The sequence below is a fragment of the Rhinopithecus roxellana genome, chromosome 11, assembly GCF_007565055.1.
Source record: "Rhinopithecus roxellana isolate Shanxi Qingling chromosome 11, ASM756505v1, whole genome shotgun sequence".
NCBI classification, from domain to species: domain Eukaryota; kingdom Metazoa; phylum Chordata; class Mammalia; order Primates; family Cercopithecidae; genus Rhinopithecus; species Rhinopithecus roxellana.
Window position 1 is genome coordinate 133,522,747 of NC_044559.1, and position 27,911 is coordinate 133,550,657.

Sequence of the window (27,911 nt, forward strand, 5' to 3'; positions counted from 1 at the left end):
AAATAACATAATCTGGGCTGGGTGCAGTGACTCACGCCTGTAATACCAACACTTTGAGATGCTGAGGCAGGTCGATCACAAGGTCAGGAGTTTGAGACCAGTCTGACCAACATGGAGAAACCCCGTCTCTACTAAAAATACAGAATTATCCGGGCATAGTGGCGCATACCTGTAATCCTAGCTACTCAGCAGGCTGAGGCAGGAGAATCACTTGAACCAGGGAGGCGGAGGTTGCAGTGAGCCGAGATAGCGCCATTGCCCTCCAGCCTGGGTGACAAGAATGAAACTCATCTCAAAAACAAAAAACAAACAACACACAAAAAATCTGATTTCATTAACTGTTCGGGTGACTTGGTTTTGTAATGCCTGCTTACTGTTCTATTATATGGATATATGATTATTTAACTTTTTAAATTTGTATTTTGTTATGTGTATGCTGAATACATTTTTCTGCACTAGTGGGTTATTTTACTTCAATTCCTGGAAGTGAAAAAACAGTTTATGTGTATGTGTATGAATTTTTCGATAATGTATAGACATCCAGATTACCTTCAGGAAATCTTATAGCACTTTATGCTCCAAACTAGAGTTTTCTTTAGGTTTCTTTTCCCACTTTGCCAATACTGGATGTTATCATTCTTTTAAAGTTTTTTTTTTTTTTGTATTTCAGTTGACAAAAAGTACTGTCTCATTGCTTTACTGTTTATTTATTCAATTATTTGTGAGATAAAGCGTTTTCCTTTACTTAACTCTGTTTATTCATGTCTTGACCCATTTTTCTCTGGGAGTGTTCTTTTTAAAAATTTATTTGTAGGAGCATCGTATATATTAAGAAGATCAGGCTGGGCGCAGTGGCTTACGCCTGTAATCCTAGCACTTTGGGAGGCCGAGGTGGGTGGATCACGAGGTCAGGAGATAGAAACCATCCTGGCCAACATGTTGAAACCCCGTCTCTAGATCAAGACCATCCTGGCTAACATGGTGAAACCCCGTCTCTACAAAAAAAAAAAAATAAAGAAAAATCAGCTGGGCATGGTGGTGGGTGCCTGTGGTTCCAGCTACTCGGGAGGCTGAGGTAGGAGAATGACCTGAACCCGGGAGGCAGAGCTTGCAGTGAGCAGAGATCACCCCACTGCACTCCAGCCTGGGTGACAGTATGAGACTCTGTCTCAAAAAAAAAAAAAAAAAAAAGATCAGTATTATTTCATAATTTACATTTAGCTTTTTAGTTCATTTAGAATATGTTTTGATATGCAGTAAGAGATAAGACTGTAACTTTTTAAACACCTATTTAACCAGTTATCCTCTGAAGAATTAAATTTTTTCAATTTTATCTTCAAAATTATTATAATTAAAATGGACTTTTTTGGGGTATACATGTCTATGAATTCTTTTTTTTTTTTTTAATTTTTAAATTTTTTAAAATTTTTTGAAATGGAGTTTCGCTCTGTCACCCAGGCTGGAGTGCAGTGGCTGGATCTCAGCTCACTACAAGGTCCGCCTCCCGGGTTTACGCCATTCTCCTGCCTCAGCCTCCCGAGTAGCTGGGACTACAGGTGCCTGCCACCTCGCCCAGCTAGTTTTTTGTATTTTTTAGTAGAGACGGGGTTTCACCTGTTAGCCAGGATGGTCTCGATCTCCTGACCTCGTTATCCGCCCGTCTCGGCCTCCCAAAGTGCTGGGATTACAGGCTTGAGCCACCGCGCCCGGCCCATGTCTATGAATTCTAAAACATGTTTAGATTTCTGTAACTACCACCACAATTAGGATACAGAACAATTCCACCCCAAGAACTCCCTCATGCTCTCCCTTTATAGTCACCTCTTCCTCACCCACAACCCCTGGCAATCACTAATCTCTTCTTCACTGTAGTTTTGTCGTGTGTGTTTGTGTGTATGTGTGTTTTGTTTATTATTTGTAGTTTTGTCTTTTTGAGAGTGTCATATAGATGGAATCATATAGTAGGTAACTGTCTTCTTTCACTCAGCATAGTGCTTTTGAGATTCATCCAAGTTGTGTGTGTCTCAGGAGTTTGTTCATTACTATTTCTGAGTAATATTTTGCTTTATGGGTGTGCTAAAGTTTGCTTATCCATTCACTCATTGGAGGACACTTGGGTTTTTGCAGTTTTTGGCAATTATGATTAGAACTGCTGTAAACATTTGTGTATGGGTTTTTGTGTGAACGTAAGTTTTCATTTCTTTACAGTAAAATACCCAGGAATTGGGTTGCTGTGATGGATGCTAGGTGTATATTTAACTTTACGAAACACTGCCAAACCATTTTTCAGAATGCATGTACTGTTTTGCATTCCCAGCAGCAATTTATGAGAATTCCAGTTGTTCTCCATCCTCACTAGCATTTGATATTATCACTATTTGTTATTTTAGCTATTCTAATAGCTGTGTAGTGACATCTTATTGTGGTTTTAATTTACATTTCTTTAATGGCTAATGATAATGAACATTATTTCATGTGCTTTTTTTGCCATCCTTTTATTATCTTTGGTGAGGTGTCTGTTCATATCTTTTGCCTGTTTTATAGTTGGGTTGTTTGGCAGGGTGCAGTGTCCCATGCCTGTAATCCCAGCACTTTGGGAGATGGAGGTGGGTGGATCACTTTAGGCCAGGAGTTTGAGACGAGCCTTGCCAACAGGGCAAAATCCCATCTCTACTAAAAATACAAAAATTAGCCAGGCATGGTGGCGTACATCTGTAATCCCAGTTACTCAGGAGGCTGAGGCACGAGAATCACTTGAACCCAGAAGATGGAGGTTGCAGTGAGCACAAGATGATGTCACTGCACTCCAGCCTGGGTGACAGAGTGAGACTGTCTCAACAAACAACAACAACAATAATAAACAAAATAATGTGTGTTGCAGATGTTTTCTCCTAATCTGTAGCTTGTCTTTTCATTCTCTTAGTCGTGTCTTTTGTAGAGCAAAAGTTTTAAATTTTGATAAAGACTAGTTTATTGATTTTTTTTTGTATGGGTTGTACTCTTAATGTTATGCCTAAAAAATCTTTTCCTGGCCGGCATGGTGGCTCACACCTGTAATCCTAGCATTTCCGGAGGCCGAGGTGGGTGGATCACTTGAGGTCAGGAGTTTGAGACCAGCCTGGCCAGTGTGTCTCTACCAAAAATAGAAAAAATTAGCTGGGCATGGTGGTGGGAACCTGTAATCCCAGCCACTAGGGAGGCTGAGGCGGGAGAATCGCTTGAACCTGGGAGGCAGAGGTTGCAGTGAGCTGAGATGCACTCTAGCCTGGGCAATGAGTGAAACTCTGTCTCAGAAAAAAGAAATTTTTTTTACTAACCCTCAAATATGAAGGTTTTCTTTTAGAATGTTTATAGTTTGGGTTTTTTGTATTTAGATCTATGATTCAGTTAATTTTTTTGTACAAGATGCAATATTTAGGTCAAGGTTCATTTTTTTGCATATGTGTGTCCATGCTATGCTTTTTTTTTTAAAGAATTTATTTTAAACTTATTATACCACACAGTATGTTTTATACACTGACATAGAACTTCCTAATAAGATAAAGCAAAGACAAAAAAGTTTCTTATTAGAAACAAGATGCACCGTCACTTATTGTCTTCAAACATTATTGCACTTTAACTTTTTTTTCCCCCCCTGAGATGGTGTCTTGCTCTGTCGCCCAGGCTGGAGTGCAATGGTGTGATCTCGGCTCACTGTAACCTCTGCCTCCTGGGTTCAAGCGATTCTCCTACCTCAGCCTCCTGAGTAGCTGGGACTACAGGTGCCTGCCACCACGCCCAGCTAATTTTTATATTTTTAATAGAGACAGGGTTTCATCATGTTGGCCAGGATGGTCTGGACCTCTTGACCTCATGATCCGCCCGCTTGGCCTCCCAAAGTGCCGGGATTACAGGCGAGAGCCACCACGCCCAGACTGCACTTTAACCTTCTTAATTTGACAAAGCATTCATGAAACAATCTGCAGACTAGCTTTAACAGACAGATAACACTTGTATAAGCAGACATGACTATCCTAAATTGTTTCTTAGGTATGAATTTTACAAACTTTACTTACATTAGTGGTAACAGTGGAGCTGGAGAGTATTGCGCCTTCTCCAAGCTGCCCAGCAAGAACCACCAATAGTATGGTGGAACTTATGGCTCTTTCCAAGGCCACGACTCTTTCAGCCTGCAGATGTCAGCCCACGCATCTCCTTGTGCTTGTGGACTGGTTTGGTGATCCACTGGGTGTCAGGATTTCTTCTGATAGCTTTATGGAATGGATCAATGAGGATAACCTAAAAAAATTTGTATGTGGAATCTTAACCAATCCAGTAAGAATTCAGGACTCTCAGAGCCCCACAGTGGCATCCAGCTCATTCCTCTGCAAGAGACTGAAGGCTTCAGGCACACTTTAGCTGGTTAACACCATGATGTACAGGCTTGCTGTAAGTTGCACCCGTAGAAACTGGGTGTTTTCGGCCACCACAGCAAACACGAATCCTATATATAATGTAACCTTGCTTGGTCTTGTAGCCCAATTGGCGTACTTTTATCAGGTCGGGTGGGGAGCCCTGTGGAGGACAGAGAGCTGGCGGTACTGCCAGCAGCAGACCCTCAGAAGAAAGCACATGACATCAGATTGCTTCTTTCTCCATAGCTCCTGGATATACTTGTATGCACTCATTTTGGCTTACCTGATGGTTGCTGCCAGATGGAAAGGCTGTGCTTTCTTAATCTTGTAGTGAAGACAGAAATAAAAGCATTTGGAATAAAATAGAACAATGGTTAATATCTTTGGTTCTTTTTTTTTTTTTCAGATGGAGTTTTGCTCTTGTTGCCCAGGCTGGAATGCAGTGGTGCGATCTCGGCTTACTGCAACTTCTGCCTCCTGGGTTCAAGCAATTCTCCTGCCTCAGCCTCCTGACTAGCTGGGATTACAGGCATGCACCACCATGCCCGGCTAATTTTGTATTTATTTTTAGTAGAGACGGAGTTTCTCAGTATTAGTCAGGCTGGTCTCAAACTGCTGACCTCAGGTGATTCACCTGCCTCGGCCTCCCAAAGTGCTAGGATTACAGGCATGAGCCACCTCGCCCGACCAATATCTTTGGTTCTTGAGACAGATGGACTTAGTTCTGATTTTGAGTTCTTCAGTCTGTGTGGACTTGGACAAATTAACTTCTCCAAATCTTTATAGCCTACTTGGGAGGATTGTAGGAAGGATTAAATGAGATGACTGGCTGGACGAGGTAGCTTTGGCCTTCTAAACTCAGCACTTTGGGAGGCCGAGGCTGGAGGATTGCTTGAGCCCAGGAGTTCAAGACTGTCCTGGGCCATTTAGGCAGCCTCTGTCTCTATAGCAAATAAAAAATTAGCTCGGAGTGGTGGCACATATCTGTAGTTTTAACTACTCAGGAGGCTAAGGTGGGAGGATGCTTGAGCCCAGGAGGTCAAGCCTGTAGTGAACCACGATTGTGCCACTGCACACCAGCCTGGGTGACAGAGTGAGACCCTGTCTCAAAATAAATGTATGAGATGACGTAAAGAACTCAGCATGGTACTTGATGCATAATAAGCATTTAATAAATGGTTGCTGCTACTCCTGCTATACTTTACTGTCAGTTAAAGTTGTTAGTATTATTTGGAGTATAAAGAGTAGATAAAGGGTAGCTTTGAAAGTTGTGGCAAAGTGAAAATGTTTTGGGTGAAAACTTTTACAATATTCTTTCTTCTTTCTTTTCTTCCTTAGTTCCCTTTCCCTTTCCCCTTTTCCTTTCCTCTTTTCGATCAGGTCCATATTGCTAATGGTAGTCTTAGGTGTTAGAATACAGTGAGAGATGGACATGCAGTGTTAGAAGTATTAAAAACCAGGTCGGGCATGGTGCCTAATGCCTGTAATCCCAGCACTTTGGGAGGCCGAGGAGGGCGGATCACTTGAGGTCAGGAGTTCAAGACCAGCCTGGCCAACATGGTGAAACCCCGTCTCTACTAAAAATACAAAAATTAGCTGGGCATGGTGGTGCGCACCTGCAATCCCAGCTACTTGGGAGGCTGAGGCAGGAGAATCGCTTGAACCCAGAAGGTAGAGGCTGCAGTGAGCGGAGATCATGCCACTGCACTCCAGCCTAAGTGACAGAGTGAGACTGTCTCAAAAAAAAAAAAAGAAAAAAGAAGTGTTAGAAACCAAGTACTTTGTGGGGTAGGGGATGAGAATTAGTAAAATTGCTTATTTGTGAAGAGGCCTATGAAGGTGAATAGATTCAGATTGGGCAAATACAAGAGATGGCTTGAGCTTAGTGTAGAATTGTAAAACCAATTTTTTTCTTTTTTTTTGAGACAGACTCTCGCTCTGTCACCCAGGCTGAAGTGCAGTGGTGTAATCTCGGCTCACTGCAAGCTCTGCCTCCTGGGTTCAAGCAATCCTCCTGCCTCAGCCTCTCCAGTAGCTGGGACTACAGATGCTCACCACCCGTAACTGTAAAAAGTCAGTTTCAATGAGTTTAATCATTCACACCTGGTTGACTTTTGTATTTGTAAAACCAGTTTTAAAGTGACTAACTTTGCATTTATGTACTTAAATAAGGCCATGTCTATAAGGAAAATACATATATGTGGATGTTAATATCAGTGAGCCATCAGAAAATCATTTTTCCCCTTAACATTTCGTAACAAGATGGCTTCATTCTCAGTGGGAATGGAGGGTGGGGTAGGAGATCAGGAACGCTGAGGTTTCAGTGTAGTCCAGTACTGTTTTGGGGAGTGAGGGCTGGTAAGTTTTGAAATTATTTTACCTGGTAAATGCGAACTAGTTGAAGCTCAGTCATTGATATATTCTTTGGAATGATACAAATACCAGGTATGAGACAAGCAGATGTGTAATAAGTTAGTCTTTTTTTTTTCTGGGCACCTGCATGCGCATCTGCTTTCTTGCATTTCTTTTTTGGCTGCTGACATGGCTGACAGGGAACAAACATTGGAATTACTGCTTTAATTTGGCCAGAATGAGCTTGTTTGCTGTGAACATCATGCTGGCCTTAATCGGTCCAAAGGACTTCCTTCCTGCTTTCAGGGAGACTGCGTATTAGCATAATCTCTTTTCTGTCTTCAAATCAGGCCCTGATAACAGCTGGAAATAAGCACATTATTAAAGAGGAAATCAGTAAAGGACCATTATCTAGATTATATGGAAGAGATTTTTAGTAAGTTTCATTCTGATGTTAGAATGACACGAAGATGGCTATGAAAGCCTGTAGGCACTTTCCAGTAGTACTCTGCATTTGTGACTCAATTTACGTGAGTTCTCTTCTACAAGATTTGAAGAGCAAATACCTGTTCACTGAGATAGCAGTTGTTTTCTGAGAGACTGTGGGGTTTTCAGTTCTTTTGGCTCCTCTAAAACTCATTTGACATCTCTGAGAGTTTCCTCATCTTTAAAATAGGGATGATCTCAACATTCCCTTGCTTAGTAGCATAAGAAAAAGATAGCATCTCTTGGTACAAAATCTCTTGGTTCATAAATTTTTTGAATATACATGTATATTTGTAATATACGTTTATTCTCCAGGTGCAGTGGTGGGCACCCCAGCTACTCAGGAGCCTGAGGCAGGAGGATAGCTTGAGCCCAGGAGTTCAGCCTGGGCAATGTAAGACCATGTCTCTACAAAAAAAAAAAAAAAAAAAAAAAAATTATATTCTTTTATATTATATTACTTTTTTAATTAATACTTATATTTCAGGTCCATACATTAGAAGCTAACTCCCATTTTTAATTGCTGTGAAGTATTCTGTGAATGTACCTTAGTTTATTTAATCAATCCTCTATTGATGGAACATTAGAGGAAATTATTTTTATTAAATAACACTGCAGTGAACATCTGTACATGCATCTTTTTGTCTTTGACTCCTGGTTTCTTTGGGATAAATTTTAAGAGGTAGGATGATGCGGGTTAAGGGAATGCAAACCAAATTTTTTCATAGTTTTTTCCATTCTGTTTTAAAAGTCAGTTTTAATGAGTTATACTTTATATACAACATTATAATGCACTCGTTTTAAGAATATGACTTGATGAGTTTTGATAAAGGTATACACCAGTGTAACAACCATCACAAACAAGATATTGAATATTTGTATCACCCTCAAATATTTCTTTCCTCTGCAGTTGATGCCCTCTCCCTCCCCTCTCGCCTCCTACCACTGATTCCAGGCAACCACTAATCTATTTTGTGTTGCTATTAGGTTTCCCTTTTCTAGGACTTTATATGAATGGAATTGTATGATATATAGTCTTTTGTGTGACTTTTTTTTTGGTTCAAAATTAATATTTCTGGGAGTCATTCATGTTGTGTGTTATAGGAGTTTGCTGCTTTTTATTGTTGAGTGGTATTTCTTTGCATGAATGTACCACTTTATCCATTCAACCCTGATAGATGTTTGGGTGGTTTGTAGCTGGAGATTTCTTTATCTGTTCAACCCTGATAGATGTTTGGATGGTTTCTAGTCTTTGGCCATTATAAATTTGTGCGGAAATCTTTGTGTTCAGTATATGTTTTTATACCTCTTGGGTAAATACTTAGTAGTGTAATTGTTGGATCATGTGCAGGTGTATGTTTAGTTTTATAGGAAACTGTCAGATCTTTTCCCAAGGTGGTTGTGCCTCTTTTATACTGCTACAAATAATGTATGAGAGTTTAGGTTGCTCCACATTCTTACCAACACTTAGTGGTGTCTATCTTACTTTAATTTAACCCTGTCTGGTGGGCATCTCATCATGGTAGCTCATTGTGGTTTTTATATACATTTCCCTCATGGCTGATGCTGTGAAGCATCTTTTCATGTGCTCATTGACTATTTGTATATCTGCCTTTGTGAAGTACCTGTTCAAATATTTCGTCCATTTTTGTTGTTGTTAATGGTATTTTAGCTTTTTCTCTTTATGGTGAAATATACATAACATAAAGTTTACCATTTTAACCTTTTTAAAAAAAGTGCATGATATTGTTTATTTAAATTTTTTTTTGTTTCTTACTAGTGTGTTATAATTTTTTTTTTTTTTTTTTTTTTTTTTGAGACAGAGTCTTGCTCTGTCACCCAGGCTGAAGTGCAGTGATCTTAGCTCACTGCAAGCTCTCTGTCAATACTGATTTTCTATCTACTTGTTCTTTTAATTATTGAGACAGGAGTGTTGAAATCTCCACCTATAACTGTGGATTCATCTATTTCTGTTTTCAGTTCTATCAGTTTTTTCCACACCTTCTTAATAAGATCCTTTTATAATTAAGAAATGTCTTCTATTCCTGATAATATTCCTTGTTCTGGTCTACTTTTTTGATGTTAATATAGCCATTCCAACTTTCTTTTCTTTCTTTTTTTTTTTGAGATGGAGTCTCACTCTGTCGCCCAGGCTGAGTGCAATGGCGTGATCTCGGCTCACGACAAGCTCTGCCTCCCGGGTTCACACCATTCTTCTGCCTCAGCCTCCCGAGTAGCTGGGACTACAGGCACCCGCCACCATGCCCGGCTAATTTTTTTTTGTATTTTTAGTAGAGATGGGTTTTCACCGTGTTAGCCAGGATGGTCTCGATCTCCTGACCTCGTGATCTGCCCTCCTTGGCCTCCCAAAGTGCTGGGATTACAGGTGTGAGCCACTGCACCCGGCCTCTAACTTTGTTTTGATTAGTGTTTGTACTATATATCTATTTATTTCCTTTTACTTTTAACATATTTGTATCTTTATCTTCAAAACAGGTTTCTTTTTAGACAGCATATAGTTAGGTATTGTTTCTTATTTTTAAATTGCAGTCTGACATCTCTACCTTTTAACTGGAGTAGATAGAACATTTACATTTAATGTAATTTTAGCTAGGGGTGGATTAAATCTACCATCTTATTCTTTGTTTCTCTTTGTCTCTTCTTTATTTTTTTGGTCTTCTTTGTTCTTTTGTTGTTTGTTTCTGCTTGTCTCTTCTTTGTACCCACCCCCCCCCTTTTTTTTTTTGGATTGAGGATTTTATTTATTTATTTATTTTTTGAGACTGAGTCTCACTCTGTTACCCAGGCTGGAGTGCAGTGGTGCAGGCTTGGCTCACTGCAACCTCTGCCTCCCGGGTTCAGGTGATTCCCCTGTCTCAGCCTCCCGGGTAGCTGGTACTATAGGTGCATGCCACCACACCTGGCTCATTTTTGTATTTTTAGTGGAAATGGGGTTTCACCATCTTGGCCAGGCTGGTCTCCAACTCCTGACCTCAGGTGATCCGCCCTCCTCGGCCTCCCAAAGTGCTGGGATTATAGGTGTGAGCCACCATGCCTAGCCTAAGATTTCTTGTAGTTCAGATCTGCTGGAAATAATTTCTGTCAGCTTTTATTCATTTGAAAAAATTTTTAATTCACCTTTTTTGAAAGATTTTTACTGGTTATAGAATTCTAAGTAGTTTATTCTTCTAGGACTGTGAACATATAATTCCACTGTCTTCTGGCATTTATCGTTTCTTTATTTTTTATTAAAAAACATTTTTTTTTTTTTTTTTTTTTTTTGAAACATGGTCTCACTCAGATACCCAGGCTGGAGTGCAGTGGTGCAATCTTGGCTTACTGCAACCTCCACCTCCTGGACTCAATTAATCCTCCTGCCTCAGCCTCCCAAGTAGCTGATACTATAAGTGTGTACCACCATGCCCAGCTAGTTTTTGTAATTTTTGTAGAGATGGGGTTTTGCTGTGTTGCCCAGGCTGGTCTCAAACTTCTGGGCCCAAGCAATCCAACTGTTTCAGCCTCCCAAAGTTCTGGGATGACAGGTAAAGAGAGCATTCTTTTTTTTTTTTTTTTTTTTGAGATGGAGTCTTGTTCTTTCGCCAGGCTGGAGTGCAATGGCGAGAGATCTCAGCTTACTGCAACCACTGCCTCCCAGATTCAAGTGATTCTCCTGCCTCAGCCTCCCAAGTAGCTGGGACTACAGGCACATGTCACCACGTCCAGCTAATTTTTGTATTTTTAGTAGAGATGGGGTTTTACCATGTTGGCCAGGGTGGTCTCCATCTTTTGACCTTGTGATCTGCCCACCTCGGCCTCACGAAGTGCTGGGATTACAGGTGTGAGCCACCGTGCCCGGCCAGGAGAGCGTTCTTTTCTTTTCTTTTTTTTTTAGACAGGGTCTCATGTTGTCATCCAGGCTGGAGTTCAGTGGTGCTATCTTGGCTCACTGCAACTTCTACCTTCCAGGCTCTGGCGATCCTCCTGCCTCAGCCGATCCTCCCACCTTAGCCTCTTGAGTAGCTGGGACTACAGGCATGTGCCACCATTCCCAACTAATCTTTTGTATTGTTGATAGAGATGGGATTTCACTATATTGTCCAGGCTGGTCTCGAACTCCTGAGCTCAAGTGATTCACCCACCTTGGCCTCCCAAGGTGCTGGGATTATAGGTGTGAGCCACCAGCCCCAAGAGCATTCTTTATTTTGTGTTTTTCTTATATTTCCTCTTGTTTAGCTTTAAGTTACACTTTCTCAGTCAGAGTACTGTATAGGTAATGTTATGTCCTCAGGCTGTCACATCTAGGGGCATGTAATTTTATTTTTGTCTTGCAACTAATAAGCAAGCTGCAGGGAGATACTTCAAAAGACCGTTCAAATATCCTGTTCCTCATTAACATCTCTCCCTGGGTTCTGTATCCATTGATGATTCTTGCCTGATCCAATCTTTTACCATGATGGTTGCAAAATGATCATTTTCCAACTCTAAAGCATTCTCTCCGCATTTAGCAGTTAGCTTTCTACACCCTACTGTAAGCAGGAGACCTACCTTCTCCCCTTACTTCATAATTTATCTATTTATTATTGGTATGGTTTTATGAATTTTTCTTTTTTCAAGGATTTATATAAGTTACTATTGTGCTTGATTATTCTGGTCATTTAAAAAATTATCTCAGATTGTCCCAGGGTCTTCTCAAACCTTTTCTGGGGATATGTCTTCCTTGGGCCTGTGCATGTGCCTTTTTTGTTGTCATTGTTAAACAAAATTTTTAAAGACAGGGTCTCACTCTGTCATCTAGGCTGGAGTGCAGTGGTGCATTCATGGCTCACTGTAGCCTTGAACTCCTGGGCTCAAGTGATCCTCCCGACTCAGCCTCCTGAGTAGCTGGGACTACAGGTGTGGGCCACCATACCTAGTTCATAGCATGTGCTTTTTTTTTTTTTTTTTTTAAGTTCCCCTGTAGAACATCACACACCGGGGCCTGTCGGGGGTTAGGGGGCTAGGGGAGGGATAGCATCAGGAGAAATACGTAATATAGATGATGGGTGCAGCAATCCACCATGATACGGATATACCTATGTAACAAACCTGCATGTTCTGCACCCCAGAACTTAAAGTATAATAATAAAAAAAGACCAGAAAAAAAAACAAAATAAAATATGAATAAGTATTAAAAAAAAAATAAAGTTCCCCTGTATATGTAGCTGCTTTTAAATGTCCTAATTTCACTGAGTCCTCTAATTCTTCTTGGACCCTTAGGTGGTCTATTGTATTTCTCTGCCAGCAATCCTTTTGCCCCAGGTACTCATGATATGCACTGTCTCATCCTGCCGTGGCGCCTGCCACTGCTTTCAATGGCCTCCAGCCTGGTATCCAGACTATGCCACCATTCCCATTAGCCCTCTGAGTGAGGTGAGACAGCAATCAGTTCCTCAGGCAGCCCCACACAGGCCAGAACATTGAAACTAGTTCTATTTTTGCTCCATCCTGAGGGAAGAGCTGGAAATTGGGTAGCTTCTTCCCATTGGTGGGACAAGGTGGGACAGATTAAGTGGGACAAGGATGAATGAAAATGTCACAAAGTTTTCTACCACTTTGAAGTGTGACCTTTTCATGGTTAGGTGTATGTTTGGTTCCTGCAGCTTCTTTTTTTTTTTTTTTTTTGAGACGGAGTCTTGCTCTGCCACCCAGGCTGGAGTGCAGTGGCCGGATCTCAGCTCACTGCAAGCTCCGCCTCCCGGGTTTACGCCATTCTCCTGCCTCAGCCTCCCGAGTAGCTGGGACTACAGGCGCCCGCCTCGTCGCCCGGCTAGTTTTTTGTATTTTTAAGTAGAGACAGGGTTTCACCGTATTAGCCAGGATGGTCTCGATCTCCTGACCTCGTGATCCGCCCGTCTCGGCCTCCCAAAGTGCTGGGATTACAGGCTTGAGCCACCGCGCCCGGCCTCCTGCAGCTTCTTAACTGGTTCTTAGGGTTCTTCTAAAGCTACTTTGGTCTGTATGTTGTTATTTGATATGTCCATGGGGGAATGAGGGCCTACAGCTTCCTAGTCTCCGTTCTTGCTGTTTCACTCCAGTTTTGTATAATTTTCAGTCATTATTTCCTCGGATGTCTTTTCTTTCCTTTTTTCTCGTCTCCTTCTGGAACACCGATTACATGTGTATCAGAATACTTGAGGCCGGGCGCGGTGGCTCACACCTGTAATCCCAGCACTTTGGGAGGCTGAGGTGAGTGGATCTCTTGAGGTCAGGAGTTTGAGACCAGCCTGGCCAACATGGTGAAACCCCATCTCTACTAAAAATACAAAAATTAGCTGGGCATGGTGGCACACATTTATAATCCCAGCTACTCGGGAGGCTGAGGCACGAGAATTGCTTGAACCTGGGAGGTGGAAGTTGCAATGAGCTGAGATGGTGCCACGGCCCTCCAACCTGGGCAACAGAGTGAGACCGTCTCAAAAAAAAAAAAAAAAAAATTCACTTGATATTGGTGCACAAGTTACTGAAATTCTGTCCAGACGTTTTTTTCCCTCTGCTTCAGTTTTCCAAAAATAGTTAAATATTCCTTAAGTCTCATGTATGGTTCATGAAAAAAAAAGAAAAAAAATTAAATATTCCTTTACTGTTCAAAATTTTTGTTTTTTCAATTTTATAATATTAAAATCTGTTTATCTTCTTTTTTTTAAATTTCAGCTTCTATTTTGTTTTTATTTTATTTCTGAAAAGCAACCATGTGTGAAAATAATTCAGTTTCTTTTTATCTTAGCTCATCAGACCTGACTTCCTAAAACTGGATGTGACTTGTCTGTTAGTCCAAGCTCAGTAAGTCTTCAGCCTTATCAGTCCCATCTCTTCTAGGCATCTTTAACTGTTGAAGTATTAGACCCAAGCAGGCATTTTTTGTAAGATGAGAGGCAAATAGGCCAGACGCGGTAGCTCACACCTGTAATCCCAGCACTTTGGGAGGCTGAGGCGGGTGGATCACAACGTCAAGAGATCGAGACCATCCTGGCCAACGTGGTGAAACCCCGTCTCTACTAAAAATACAAAAATTAGCTGGGCATGGTGGTGTGCACCTGTATTCCCAGCTATTTGGGAAGCTGAGGCAGGAGAATTGCTTGAACCAGGGAGGTGGTGGAGGTTGTTGTGAGCCAAGATCATGCCACTGTACTCTAGCCTGATGACAGAGTGAGACTCTGTCTCCAAAAAAAAAAAAAGAGAGAGAGAGGCAAATGAACAGAATAATGCTTTCTTTTTTAAAAAAATTTTTATTTATTATTATTTTTTGAGACGGAGTCTCACTCTGTTGCCCAGGCTGGAGTGCAGTGGCTGGATCTCAGCTCACTGCAAGCTCCACCTCCTGGGTTTATGCCATTCTCCTGCCTCAGCCTCCCGAGTAGCTGGGACTATAGGTGCCTGCCACCCAGAATAATGCTTTCTAAACAATCATCTCCTGTAGCCCATTTCAATGTCCCAAAGTTTAGTTAACAGAACAGGGAAGCTGCCTTGAACTGAACTCAATACTTTGGAATCAGCTTCTATTTTAGATTCGGAAGGTACATGTGTAGGTTTGTTACATGGATATATTATGTAATGCTGGGGTTTGGGTATGACTGATGCCATCACCCATGCTGCTTCAGGTTGTATAGTTTCTATAGTTGTGTCTTCACATTCACTGATTTGTTTTTTGAAGTGTCTAATTTTTTGTTAATCCCATTTGATGGAATTATCATTTTTGATTTTTGATTTATATATATTTTTTGAAACAGGGTCTCGTTCTGTTGCTCAGGCTGGCATGCAGTGGTGCGATCTCGGCTTACTGCAACCTCTGCTTCCTGGGTTCAAGTGATTCTCCTGCCTCAGCCTCCCAAGTAGCTGGTATTACAGGCACACGCCACCACACGTGGCTAATTTTTGTATTTTTAGTAGAGACAGGGTTTCACCATGTTTGTAAGACTGGTCTTGAATTTCTGGCCTCAAGTGATCTACCTGCCTAGCCTTACCAAAGTGCTGAGATTACAGGTGTGATCCACCGTGCCTGGGTAGCTCTTTTATTTTTTATCTCTTGAAGTTCCATTTGGTTCTTTTTTTTTTTTTTTTTTAAGACAGTGTCTCACTCTGTTGCCCAGGCTGGAGTGCAGTGGCACAACCTTGGGTTACTGCAACCTCTGCCCCCCGGGTTCAAGCAATTCTTATGCCTCAGCCTCCTGGGTAGCTGGAATTATAGGCATGTGCCAACATGCCTGGCTAATTTTTGTATTTTTAGTAAAGATGGGGTCTCACCATGTTGACCAGGCTGGTCTCAAACTCCTGACCTCAAGTGATCCACCCGCCTTGGCCTCCTAAAGTGCTGGGATTACAGGCGTGAGCCACCGCACCCAGCCGGTTTTTTAAAAAATATTTTTCTTTTCTGTCATTAGTATTTTTATGTTTTTTTTTTTTTTTTTTTAAATAGTTGTTTCATCACTGGAACATTTGGATTGTTTCCACTTATGGGATATTATGAATAAAGCTGCTATTCATGCATTTTTTTTTTTCTGCTAGTAATTGTATTAGCAGTTGCTAGCTAATACATATTGTAAATTAGCCTGAGTGTCCTACTGTTTTTATTCACTGAATTGATAATTGAGTGATATATAAAATAGCAAATATTTATTGAGCTTTGTATTTTGCTAGACAGTGTTCTAAATGCCTCCTATGTTCATTTTGTTTAATCTTCATTCCCTCCCTATGAGGTAGATATTTATATCTCATTTCACTGATGAAGGAATGGAAGCTTAGAGACAGTAACTTGCCTAAGGTGCCACAGCTAGTGGATGCCACAGTGTTAAGTAGAGCAGTGATACGAAGTTGTGTAGGATCTAGCATCTGTTCTAGTTTATATAATCCAATAGAACAAATAGTTGACAGTTTTGGGGGTCACTGAGGAAAAGTTATTTGAATGGGAAAAAAATATCCTGTGAAACAATTGAAGATGTTTTGATGGTTGCTTGCTAATCAGCTGACCAACTGCTAACCAACTATATCAATCTTTCAGCACGCATTTTCAAGTGAGAACAGCCTTGACTGGAATTCAGTAATAATGTGGACAGTATTTGAGGGTTTTAAAAAAGAGCAGTAGGCCGGGCGCAGTGGCTCACAGCTGTAATCCCAGCCCTTTGGGAGGCCAAGGGAGGTGAATCAGTTGAGCCCAAGAGTTTGAGATCAGCCTGGGAAGCATGGTGAAAACTTGTCTCTACAAAACATACAAAAATTAGCCATTCTGGACAACAAAGCAAGATCCTGTCTCAGGAAAAAAAAAAAAAAAAAAGCAGAGCTTTCCACTTTTGCTTGGGTTATTATTCAAATCATATGCTCTTCCTGAACTGTTCAAAAAAAGTGTCATATGGATCAGATATTATCTAAGGATGTGTTCATTAGGATGTCTGCCTTCAGTCCTGGTTCAGTACTTAAGAAGGTGAGACTCTTCATCTTCTAAAAAAAAATTGATATTATTAATATTTCTTTTTTTGAGAAGGTGAATTTAATTTTCTTTATAACTCATGTCAAATACATCAAGTGCTTTTGGGATCTCTGATATGAAAGGTTCTGTTGAAATGTCAGGTTATAGTTTACCCTACCTTATGAGTTTTCTATTGCTGTGTAAAAAACTACTACAATCTTAGCAGCCTAAAACCACACCCATGTATCATCTCACAGTTCTCCTTTAGTTTCATAGTTCTGCAGGGCAGAAGACCCAGTGGACTGGACTGGGTTCTCTGCTTAGGGTCTCACAAGGCCAAAATCAAAATGTTGACCAGACTGGTATCTCATCTGGAGGCTCTTGGGAAGAATCAACTTCCGTGTTCATTCAGGTTGTTGGCAGAATTCAGATCCTTGTGTCTATACATCTGAAAGTGCCATTTCCTTGATACATGGCTGCTCTGGCTTCATCAAATCCTTCTCATGTCAGATCTGACTTCTGCCACCAGCCAAAGACTCTGCTTTTTAAACAGCTCATGTGTATAGATTAGGCTCATTGGGATAATCTCTCTCTTTAAAGTCTGCTGTACCATATAACACAGTATAATTCATAGGATTGATACATTATCACAGCCACAGGGTCCACCTACAACCTGGATTATACCAGGGCAAAAGGTCATTAGGGGTCAGTCTGAGAATTCCATCACAGCTATTAATTTCCATTGTTAAACATTGTTGTGAAGGTCACATTTTTGGGGCAACAGGCAACTTTTCTACGCTCAGGTCTCATTCTATCCTTCTGATCATCCTTCCTTGAACGTAATTCTTTCTTCCTTTAAAACAGTCGGCCTCTTTTTCCTCTTTGTTTGGTAGCAGACTTGTCCTTGACCTCACCCTTTCCTCTTCAAGGAAACTGAATTTACCTTTTAGGATAGCATTCCCTGAAATCACCTTTGTTTGTGTTCATCTGTTATATAAGAAATATTGTTTGACTGCAGACATTATCACTATCATCCCTGTGCTTCATTTCCCTAAGCCTGAGTATTTAACGTAGGATTGAGCTGCTCACAGACATTGACAAGCTATTCTTCATCTGTGTGATCTGCAGATAAGCTGCACCTTATTTTTTCACTCATTTCTTGCATTAAGATTCAAAGATGTCTCATTGCCTACAAATTCAGGAAGTATATTACAACCCTGTATATCTCTCAATCATTCTTTAGCTAGTAATGCTGCTATAATTCCACTTTATCTCACAGCAGGGTCCAGTAGAAAGCACATCAGTAATGAAAAACAGTAATTCAAAACCATGTGCAGTGGAACATTTGAAGGCTTATAGATCCATCTGAAGCAACAGGGGATTTCTCAGGCTGCCTAGAGAACCTGAATCGGTTATAGCTGCAGAAACTACATAATTCTGCTCATATTGTAGCGTGAAGGCTTACATTGGGCAGAATGGGTAATGGGTCTGCCTCCCCCTAACTCCCTCAGGCAGGATTTTTTTTCCGGTTGGTATTAGTGACTGAAGAAGAAAATGTTTATATAAAAACTTTAGTGTATAATTTAGGATTTTTCATGTGTAAGGGGAGTTGCAAGATTTGTAGTTATCTTTTGAACTGATTTAGAATGAAGATGGAATAGTTGTCTTTGGTTGTAAGGAAAATTGTAAAACCCCCTTATTTCTGATGTTGAGTAGGAAAGTAAGAAAAGGAAATATTTAAAAGATTCATATATTGTCCCATTTTGGTGGAGATACTAGTTTTGAACAGATTTTTGTGTCTTATTGATTCATGCACTATTTATTAAATGTCTACTTTATACCAGGTATACATAACGTATAGGACATATTATGTGCCAACAATGTACTCTGCTCTTAAGGATCCCATACTCTAGGGTGTGGGAAATAGACTTCTTCCAGAAATAGTTGCAGTGTTGTGAGATAAGTGCTACTAGATAAATGCAGTGGGTATCCAGAGGAGAAATTCTGTAGTGGTTGGAGAAGGCTTGATAAGGGAGCTGACAATTGAACAGTCTTGAAGGGACAGGAGTTTGTGCCAGGCAGGCAAATGGGGCAGGGAGCATTGCGCAGAGGAAATGTCACTTGTGAGGTATTCAGGGGAGAGTGAGGAATTTGTTAAGGCTGGTACTTAGAAAGAGGTAGAGTTAGAAAGAGGTAGGAGTTAAGAGTGGAAATGACATGGCTCCCAAGTTGTGAAAGCTCTTGTGTGGGTTAAGGATTTTGAATGTAATATCCTATAGATAGTAAGAAAATAGTTAAGACTGGGCATAGTAGCTCACACCTGTAATCTTAGCACTTTGGGAGGCTGAGGTGGGAGGATCCCTCGAATCCAAGAGTATGAAACCAGCCTGGGCAACATAATGAAACTCCATGTCTACCAACAATAAAAAAATTAGCCAGGCATGGTTGTGTGTACCTGTGGTCCCAGCTACTTGGGAGGCTGATGTGGGAGAAGGATTGCTTGAGTCCAGAGATAGAGGTTACAGTAGCCATGATCATGCCACTGCACTCTAGCCTGGGTGACAGAGCGAGACCCTGTCTCCAAAAGAAAGAAAGAAACAAACTAGTTGAGAATTTAAGCAAGGACTGTGATGAACTTAGCACCGTAGGAAAAAAATTGAAGGCAGTGTGAAGGATGCCTTGAGAGGTAAGGAGTTGGGCACCAAGGCAGGTACCAGTTGGGAGGCTATCAATACTGTCTGTTGAAAGAATAGGGTTTGTGTCATATTCAGGAGGGGATATATTCCAAAGATATTACAGAGTTCTGCTCTAAAGTTGGGATAATAATGGTATTTATGTTACAGTGTTGATATGAAGAGTAAATGAGTTAATAAGTTTAAGGTGTTTGGAGCAGAGCATGGCACATAGTGCCGAATAAGTATTTTTGTTGTTATAATTGTTCTAATTATTGCGGTACCAAGTAAGACTTGTAATAATCCCATGGGTTACAAAATGGAGGGGAGGGAAGCAGTGGCATTAAGAAGCAGCAGCAGATCTCTCTTGCGCTGTTAACCCATCAGAAATGTGGGACCAGGGTCTGTCTTTGGGAATAAATGTAAGTTGAGTAAATGCCTTGCTAACTAGTGCTTTCAAGTACTATGGAGGAATAGTGAAGTTTTTAGAAGCGCAGGCTGAAGGATTCTTTGTACTCATCTAAGGTAAGTGGGGTGGTGCGTCCATTAGTGAGGGGAGATGCTCTTCACTCCTCTTTAGTGGGTAAAGATCTTTAGACAATGCATGAGAAGTTCTTTTCTCTTGTCAATATAAAAGCCCATGCTTGAATATTTGTCCACGTTTTAAGAACCTCTCCACTTTCTTGTAATTATGTATGAATAAATAGAGTTTATAAGCCAGGAGAAACAAAACCCTTTTTTCTAAAGCTTATACAGCTTAACACAGTATTTCATTAATAGCACATAATGACTTGCAAATCAAAGTCAGCTTTTCTGAACATTCTTAAAGAATAATGGAAATGACTCAGCAGAGCCTGATTTAGCTTCCAGTGCTGCTTTAAAAGGGAGAGCAAAGATGGCATTTGTCTAGTGCTACACAGTCATGTAAAAAGGAAGAGGGGGAAGCTTGTATTTATTCCATACTGCTGTGTGCCAGAGACTTCACATGTGTTTCATTTAATCTGCAGAGCAAACCTGAGAAGTATTGTCTGTTTTATAGATGATGAAATTAAGCTTTGTAGCAACTGAGTAATTCACCTAGGGTCATGCTGCTGATAGTTGGCAGAATTTGAACATAGGCCTGTCTGGTTGCATAGCCAAATGCTCTTTTCATCACTTTGCCATATTTGAATGACTTCTTTATATGAATGAACTTCATATCACCTGCCTGGAAGCAATTCTACAGGATTTGGCCATAAAAAAAGAAGAAAATACGAGTATAGGGAAAGCATGCATGTTTACTCTTTTTCTTTGCATAGAATATCAGAAAGTGCATTGGTAGATCCCTCACACATAATCTATTTTGTTAGCAGATAATTATTTAGGTTTTGTGGGAACATGTAAAAAGTTTATAAGTCCTTTGACTTACAGGTAAACCAGGCCACCTCCCTTATTTTACAGAGGAGGAAGCCGAGGCTAGAAAAGTGACATGATTTGCCTAATTACAGCTGCTTTGTGACAAAGTTGGAATTAGAACCCTAGACTCTCTACTCCGGGTTAAAGGCACAAACCTTTGTTATACCTGGAGTTCCTAAAAGATATATGTGAATATGATTTGAGAATTATTTTTTGTCTCTGGCAATTGGCATGTACCATCAAGGCAGAGGGCTATAAATTATTTACATTCTAGGTGCTACACATTTGGATCAGATTCTTCATTATCATGTAGTGGAGCGTGAGCTTACAGGTCTATGTCTGGAGAGAGGCCTCCCTTCTACTTGCTGACAGCTCTGGCAATTGCACCTGTGTTATATCCCATCTCATGGAAAGGATGGTTGAGCTTTAAGGAAGCAGAGAATGCTTCATGATGGACTAATCCATACTGCTCCATACTGGTCTTTTCCCCAAGCTTGATATCTGTAGATTTTATTATGTCTTGTTAGTTGTTCCTACTGATAGTATTATGAGCACTTCTGCCCCAGTCGAGCCCAGGGTGCTGGATTAAAAGTGATACCAGTGAAGGGCCTGTGATGATGTGGTGACTGTTAGTGGTAAATCTTGAGCTGCAGTTTGAATGAGAGGGCTAAGGTCCATGCACCCAGGACTGATGAGTCAGGACATGACCTTGAACTCGGTGAACTGTGACTTAGGCATGTACATAAGTTTTCTTTAGAGGAAGCTTTTGCATACATGCATGAGGCTTTATTTAACAAGAAAGAAACTGAGGCTCAGTGGTGGTGTGACTTAGCCATAAAGAAACATGTTTATTTTCATACACAAAACTGCCCCAGGAAATTCCTGTTACTTCACCCTTCACCCTTTACTTCTCTTCTGGGTGGAAGGTCAATACCATTAGAACTTTGAGGCGCCAGCCTGGGTGGCCAACCTAATGGAGTAAGATAGTTCCAGCTCCAAGTAATGGCGAACTTGGAGCAGGGCCCAGTGTAATTAAACCCCTGCAGTAAAGAATTTGATGTTGGTTGGTCTTCATTCATCTCAGCGAATGGGCTTGCAGCAGGAATATGATATATTCCGAGTAAAGAAAAACAGTGGCTCTAGAGATTTATGCTATTGCCTTGAAGATTGTTTGGTTCCAAATTAAATTTAGATAATTCAGTAAGAGAAAAGTTTCTCTTGGTAGATGGCATTGTGAGGTAGGGCAGTTTAGAGAGTTTCTCCATTCATTAAAAGACTGTCCAGTGGAGTTACTTGTAAACTATATAGTCTACAGTAGAGTAAAGGATTATTTGAACCCTTATGATTCAAAATTTGAAAAAGGACTTTCGATTGTGTGACCCTTAGGTGTCCTGTCTGTACCTTTTCCTGCTCCGTTGCCTTCTGTGTGTTTTGTTTCCCGGTACTTGGTTTTTCTTGGCAAGTAAAGTCAAGTTGACTAGAGTGCTAGGCTCCCAAAGGGTAAGGCAAGGAAAGCAAAGTTGTAGAACTTCATTTTTCTAGCTGGGTATTAGGGCAAATTTATGCAAGATAAGGTTGAAGAATAAAGAGAAAGAAAAAGGAAGAAAGAGCAATGGAATGTGAAAGTGACTGAGATAGTAAGCTGGGAATTTTCAACCATTAGGCCGTTTTCCTCCTATGTTTCCTAGTCATTTCCGGGTCTAGAAAGGTACTTATGTGTACTTTCAGGCTTTTAGAATTGAGTCTGGCTCTACTAGTTAAGTCTTGATTTGGCGTGCCAGTGACAGGGCATTTTTTTCCCTCGTTTTTCTCTCTCTAGTCACTGTATTATGTATTATATTTAGTGACTATATATTATATATATATAAAATATAAAAATATTATATATAATATAAAAATACATATTTTTAGAGGAACTAGGGTAATTTTACCTTTAAAAAGTCTCAACATTGGGCTAGGTGTGGTGGCCCATGCCTGTAATCCCAGCACTTTGGGAGGCTGAGGCCAGTGGATCACTTGAGGCCAGGAGTTCAAGACCAGCCTTGTCAACATAGCACAACCCCATTTCTACAAAAGTAAAAGAAAAAAAAAAAAGCCCAACATCTATAAAAGCTTAAAAACGGTTTCCTCTTTTATTTGTGCTTAGAGTTTTTCTTTTTCTTTCTTTTTTTTTTTTTTGATACTGAGTTTTGCTTTGTTGCCCAGATAGCAGTGCAGTGGCGCAATCTTGGCTCACTGTAACCTCTGCCCTCTGGGTTCACACGATTTTCCTGCCTCAGCCTTCAGAATAGCTGGGATTACAGGCATGCACCACTAGGCCTGGCTAATTTTTTGTATGTGTAGTAGAGACAGGATTTCACCATGTTGCCCAGGCTGGTCTCGAACTCCTGACCTCGTGATCCGCCCGCCTCGGCCTCCTAAAGTGCTGGGGTTACAGGGGTGAGCCACTGCACCAGCCTTGTGCTTAGAGTTTTTCTAAAAAAACTTCAAAATTGTTCAATGTAACACACATCAGAAGACGGTACAGAACAAATGGATGCTTTTATAACCACCATACAGGCTGGAGATACAATCTTATCAGCACCCTAGACTTCCTTGTCTTGCCTCTGTCTTCTTCTCCTGAAGGGTAACCACTGTCCCAACTTTTACAGTAATCACATCCTTAGTTTTCTTTAGTTTTATCACCCAAGTGTATTTCCCCAAAGATGCCTTAAAAAACATTTTGGGAAGGGGGCATGTGACAGGCAGAACAATGGCACTCCAAAGATATTCATATCCTAATCCCATAACCGGTGACTATTACCTTTTATGGCAAAAGAGACTTTAAGATGTGATAAAGTTAAGGATGTTGAGATGGGTCTTTATAAGAGGGAGTCGGGACTGAGCGTGGTGGCTCACACATGTAATCCCAGCACTTTGGGAGGCCAAGGTGGGCAGATCACCTGAGGTCAGGAGTTCGAGATCAGCCTGGCCAACATGGTGAAACCCCATCACTACAAAATTAGCTGGACGTGGTGGCGGGCGCCTGTAATCCCAGCTACTCGGGAGGCTGAGACAGGAGAATAGCTTGAACCCAGGAGGCGGAGGTTGCAGTGAGCCAGGATCTTGCCATTGTACTCCAACCTGGGCAACAGAGCAAGACTCTGTCTAAGAAAAAAAAAAAAAAGAGGAAGTCAGAAAGGTCAGAGTCAGAGAAGGAGACGTGACAATTAAAGTGGAGATTGGAGTGATGTGACTCTGAGCCAAGACATTCAGGTAGCCTCTAGAAGCTAGAAAAGTCAAGGAAATGATTTGCCTTGGAGCCTCCTCAAGGAATGCAGCCCTGCTGACTCATGTTAGACTTCTGACCTCCAGAAGATGGTAGGATAAGTTCGTATTGTTGTAAGCCACAAAGTTTGTGGTAATTTGTTATAGCACCAATAGAGAATTTATGCAGGAAGTTGTTTTAAACTCACAGAAAAGTTGAAGAAAAGAATAGTATTCTTTACTAAGATTCACCTATTGTTAATATTTCACTATTTGTTTTAGTATTCCATTTTTTTCTTTCTGAACTGCTTTAGAGTGAGTTGCACATGTCATAGCCCTTTAATCCTAAATATTTCAAAATCTTTTAATTAAAAATATTGGGGGGAGTGGGGTGGGGTCTTGCTATGTTGTCCAGGCTAGTTTTGAATTCCTGGTCTCAAACTATCCCTTCCACCTCAGCCTCCTGAGCAGCTGAGACTATAGGCATGCACCACTGTGTCTGGCAAAACTTTTTTTAAGCATAATAGTGTTATAGTTCTCAACCTCAATACATTTAACTTTGATAGTTTTATCTAATTTACCATCCACGTTCAAATTTTGTCGCTTAATCCAATAATATCCTTTGTAGCATTTTTTCCCCCTCTAGTTGGGGATTCAGTCTAGGATTAGGTGTTGTTTAATTGTCACGTTTGTAGCTTCCTTCAATCTGGAACATTTCCACAGGCTTTCTTTGTCTGCCTTTCTTCTTCTTCTTCTTTTTTTTTTTTTTTTGAGTTAGAGAGTTGGAGTCTCACTCTGCTGTCACCCAGGGTGCAGTGCGGTGTTGTGAGCACCACTGCACCTTTAACTCCTGGGCTCAAGTGATCCTCCCACCCCAGCCTCCTGAGTAGCCAGGATTCCAGGTGGGTGGTGCCTCACCGGCTCTTTGTCTTTCTTGACATTGACTTTTTAAATAGAATGCTTCTCACTTTTGATCTGTCTGGCATTTCCTTGTGAGTAGAATTAGGTATTCCTGGATGGAGCATCGCATAAGTGATGATGTGTCCTTCTCAGTACAGTGTCCCTCCTTGGTGATGTTAATTTTGACACCATCCAGTCAGTGTTAATTTCTTTATAGTTACTGTATTTTTACCTTTCAACCAATAAGCAATCTGTAAGAGGACAATTTAAGACTATGCAAATATTCTACTCCTCAACAAAATTTCTCCTTAGATTTAACATCCTTTAATGATTCTTGCCTGAAATTTTTTTTTTTTTTGAGATGGAGTTTCGCTCTTGTTTGTTACCCAGACTGTAGTGCAATGGCACGATCTCATCTCACTGCAACCTTCGCCTCCCAGGTTCAAGCGATTCTCCTGCCTCAGCTTCCTGAGTAGCTGGAATTACAGGCACATGACACCATGCCCTGCTAATTTTTGTGTTTTTAGTAGAGACGGGGTTTCACCATGTTGGCCAGGCTGGTCTCGAATTCTTGATCTCAGGTGATCTGCCCGCCTTGGCCTCCCAAAGTGCTGGGATTACAGGCATGAGCCACCACGCCCCGCCATGAATTTTGCTATTACAATTACAAAATTATAATTTTCCAACTCTAGTGTTTTCTCTGTTGATCAGTTGGCATTTGGTATTCTACTGTAAGAAACAACTCTCCCTTCTCATCTATCAGTTTATCAATCATTGATACAGAATCATACATTTCTATTTTTTCAGTAGTTTGTTACACTTTATTATTTTGGTGCTCAAACTGTCCCTGATTTAACCAGTGGGGCTTCCTTCAAGCTGGCTCCTATGTTGGTGACATACCTACTCCCTTCTACCTTTTCTTTTTAGTGTTTCCATACTTTCTGGCATAAAAAGCTGTTCCAGGCTTGTCTTTTACTTTGATGTTCCAGCCCTGGAATCAGACATTTCTCCAAGGAGCCCTGCTCCTTTTTAGTGGGAGGTGGTGGTAGGGCTAGACATGGATGCCACATATGCTCAGGATGTCTGCTTTTATGCCCTTTCAGTGTGACAGATCTAGGAAATATATGCAAACACACACAACATACGTATACATGCATATACATGGGCACCTATTCATTTATGTACGTAGTTTAGAAATCAAGAGTTCACACAGATAGCTCCAATTTCAGTCCATCCCTACAGGGTTCTTTCTTGCTCTTCCCTATTTCATATTAGTATGTCCCTCCTTCCACAGCAAGAACCCTGGCTTCCAGCATCATCAACACCTTTACTCATTTGCTCAGTCCCGTAATACCTCTAAAATAGTTTGGATTTGCTTTGCCTGTACCTCTACAGGAATAAACCAAATAAAATAGAATTGAGGATTTGTTTGCAGTCTTTCCCCTAACCCTACCCGAAACTGTGATATGAAGTCAAATATTATTTTTTTGTTTGTTTGTTTGTTTTGAGGCAGAGTCTCACTCTGTTGCCCAGGCTGGAATGCAATGGCATGATCTCGGCTCACTGCAACCTCCTCCTCCCAGGTTCAAGTGATTCTTCTGCCTCAGTCTCCGAAGTAGCTGGGATTATAGGCAAGCGAGTTCCACCATACCCAGCTGATTTTTGTATTTTTAGTGGAGATGGGGTTTTGCCATGTTGGCCAGGCTGGTCTCGAACTCCCGACCTTGGGCGATCCACCCGCCTTGGCCTCCCAAAGTGCTGGGCTTACAGGCGTGAGCCACCGCACCCAGCCTTGTGTTTGTTGATTCTTTTTAAACCCCCTCTAGTGTGGATTTGATATTCATGTAAAATACAGTTGGGTTTATTTTTAGTTTACTTTCAAATTAGGTTTCTTTCCCCTTTCCATACTTGTTTATTTTATTTTTTGTTTGAATATGTAGACCATTATCGTGCTTCCAAAAGTCAAAACTATGTAAGAGGCTTACATACCCAGAAGTGTCACACATTCTTTTATTCTTTCTGCCCCTTTCTTCTTCATCCCTTGGGGGTGACCAGTATCACTGTTTTCTGGTTTATTTGTCCTGTGTTTGTTTTTGTAAAAATAAGCATATATATATTAATGTATGTTTTCGTATTTTACCTTCTTTCTTAAACAAATGGTAGCAAGTACAGAAGCTCTTCTGCACTTGTCTTTTTTTTTTGAGACAGGGTCTTGCTCTATCGCTCAGGCTGGAATGCAATGGCAATATCACAGCGCACTGCAGCTCGACCTCTGGGACTCAAGTGATCCTCCCACCTCAGCCTCCCAAGTAGCTGGAACTATCAGCATGCGTGTGCCACCACACCTGGCTCATTTTTGTATTTCTTGTGTAGACGAGGTTTCACCATGTTGCCTGGGCTGGTCTCAAGTGATCTGCCCACCTTGGCCTCCCAAAGTGCTGTGATTACAGGTGTGAGCCACCCCGCCCAGTCCTGCACTGTACATTTCTCATTTAATAATAGGTCCTGAAAAATCACTCCAGATCATATTATATATGTGTTTATACATAGTTTTCAACCATTCTGTGGTTGAGCATTTAAGTGTTTTGCAGTAATGCTGTAATGTCTAACCTCATGCATACATATTTTACATTGTTGATGTATCTTCAGGATAAATTCCTAGAAGTAGGATTGTTGGGTGTATTCATCTGCTCCGGCTGCTGTCGTAGAATACCACAGACTGGGTGGCTTCAACAATAGAAATGTATTTTCTCTTAGCCCCGGAAGCTGAAAGACTAAGATCAAGGTGCTGGCAGGGTTGCTTTCTGCTATAGCCTCTTCCTGGCTTGCAGATGGCTGCCTGCTTGCTATGTCCTCACGCGACTGTTTCTCTTTGCCGGCCTTTTCTCTGTGCTTTTTCACTCCTGGTATTTCTTCTTCTGTATAAAGACACCAGTCCTATTGGATTAGGGCCTCACCCTTATGGCCTCGTTTAACTTTATCCCCAAAAGGCCCTGTCTCCAAATACGTTTACATTGGGTAGAAAGG

The 27,911-nt window shown here is 41.0% G+C and overlaps 1 protein-coding gene, 1 non-coding gene and 1 pseudogene across 6 annotated transcripts in view; 1 reads left to right on the plus strand and 2 right to left on the minus strand.

Moving 5' to 3' along the window:
- The window catches only part of ASCC1 (activating signal cointegrator 1 complex subunit 1), a 118,860-nt gene that overhangs the window by 22,036 nt on the left and 68,913 nt on the right, over window positions 1-27,911 (plus strand). The window lies entirely within an intron of this gene.
- On the minus strand, window positions 4,057-4,667 carry LOC115900413 (annotated as a pseudogene).
- Window positions 14,627-14,760, minus strand: LOC115900584. The gene has a single exon (XR_004060256.1). It is a non-coding gene; the product is annotated as a small nucleolar RNA SNORA36 family (small nucleolar RNA).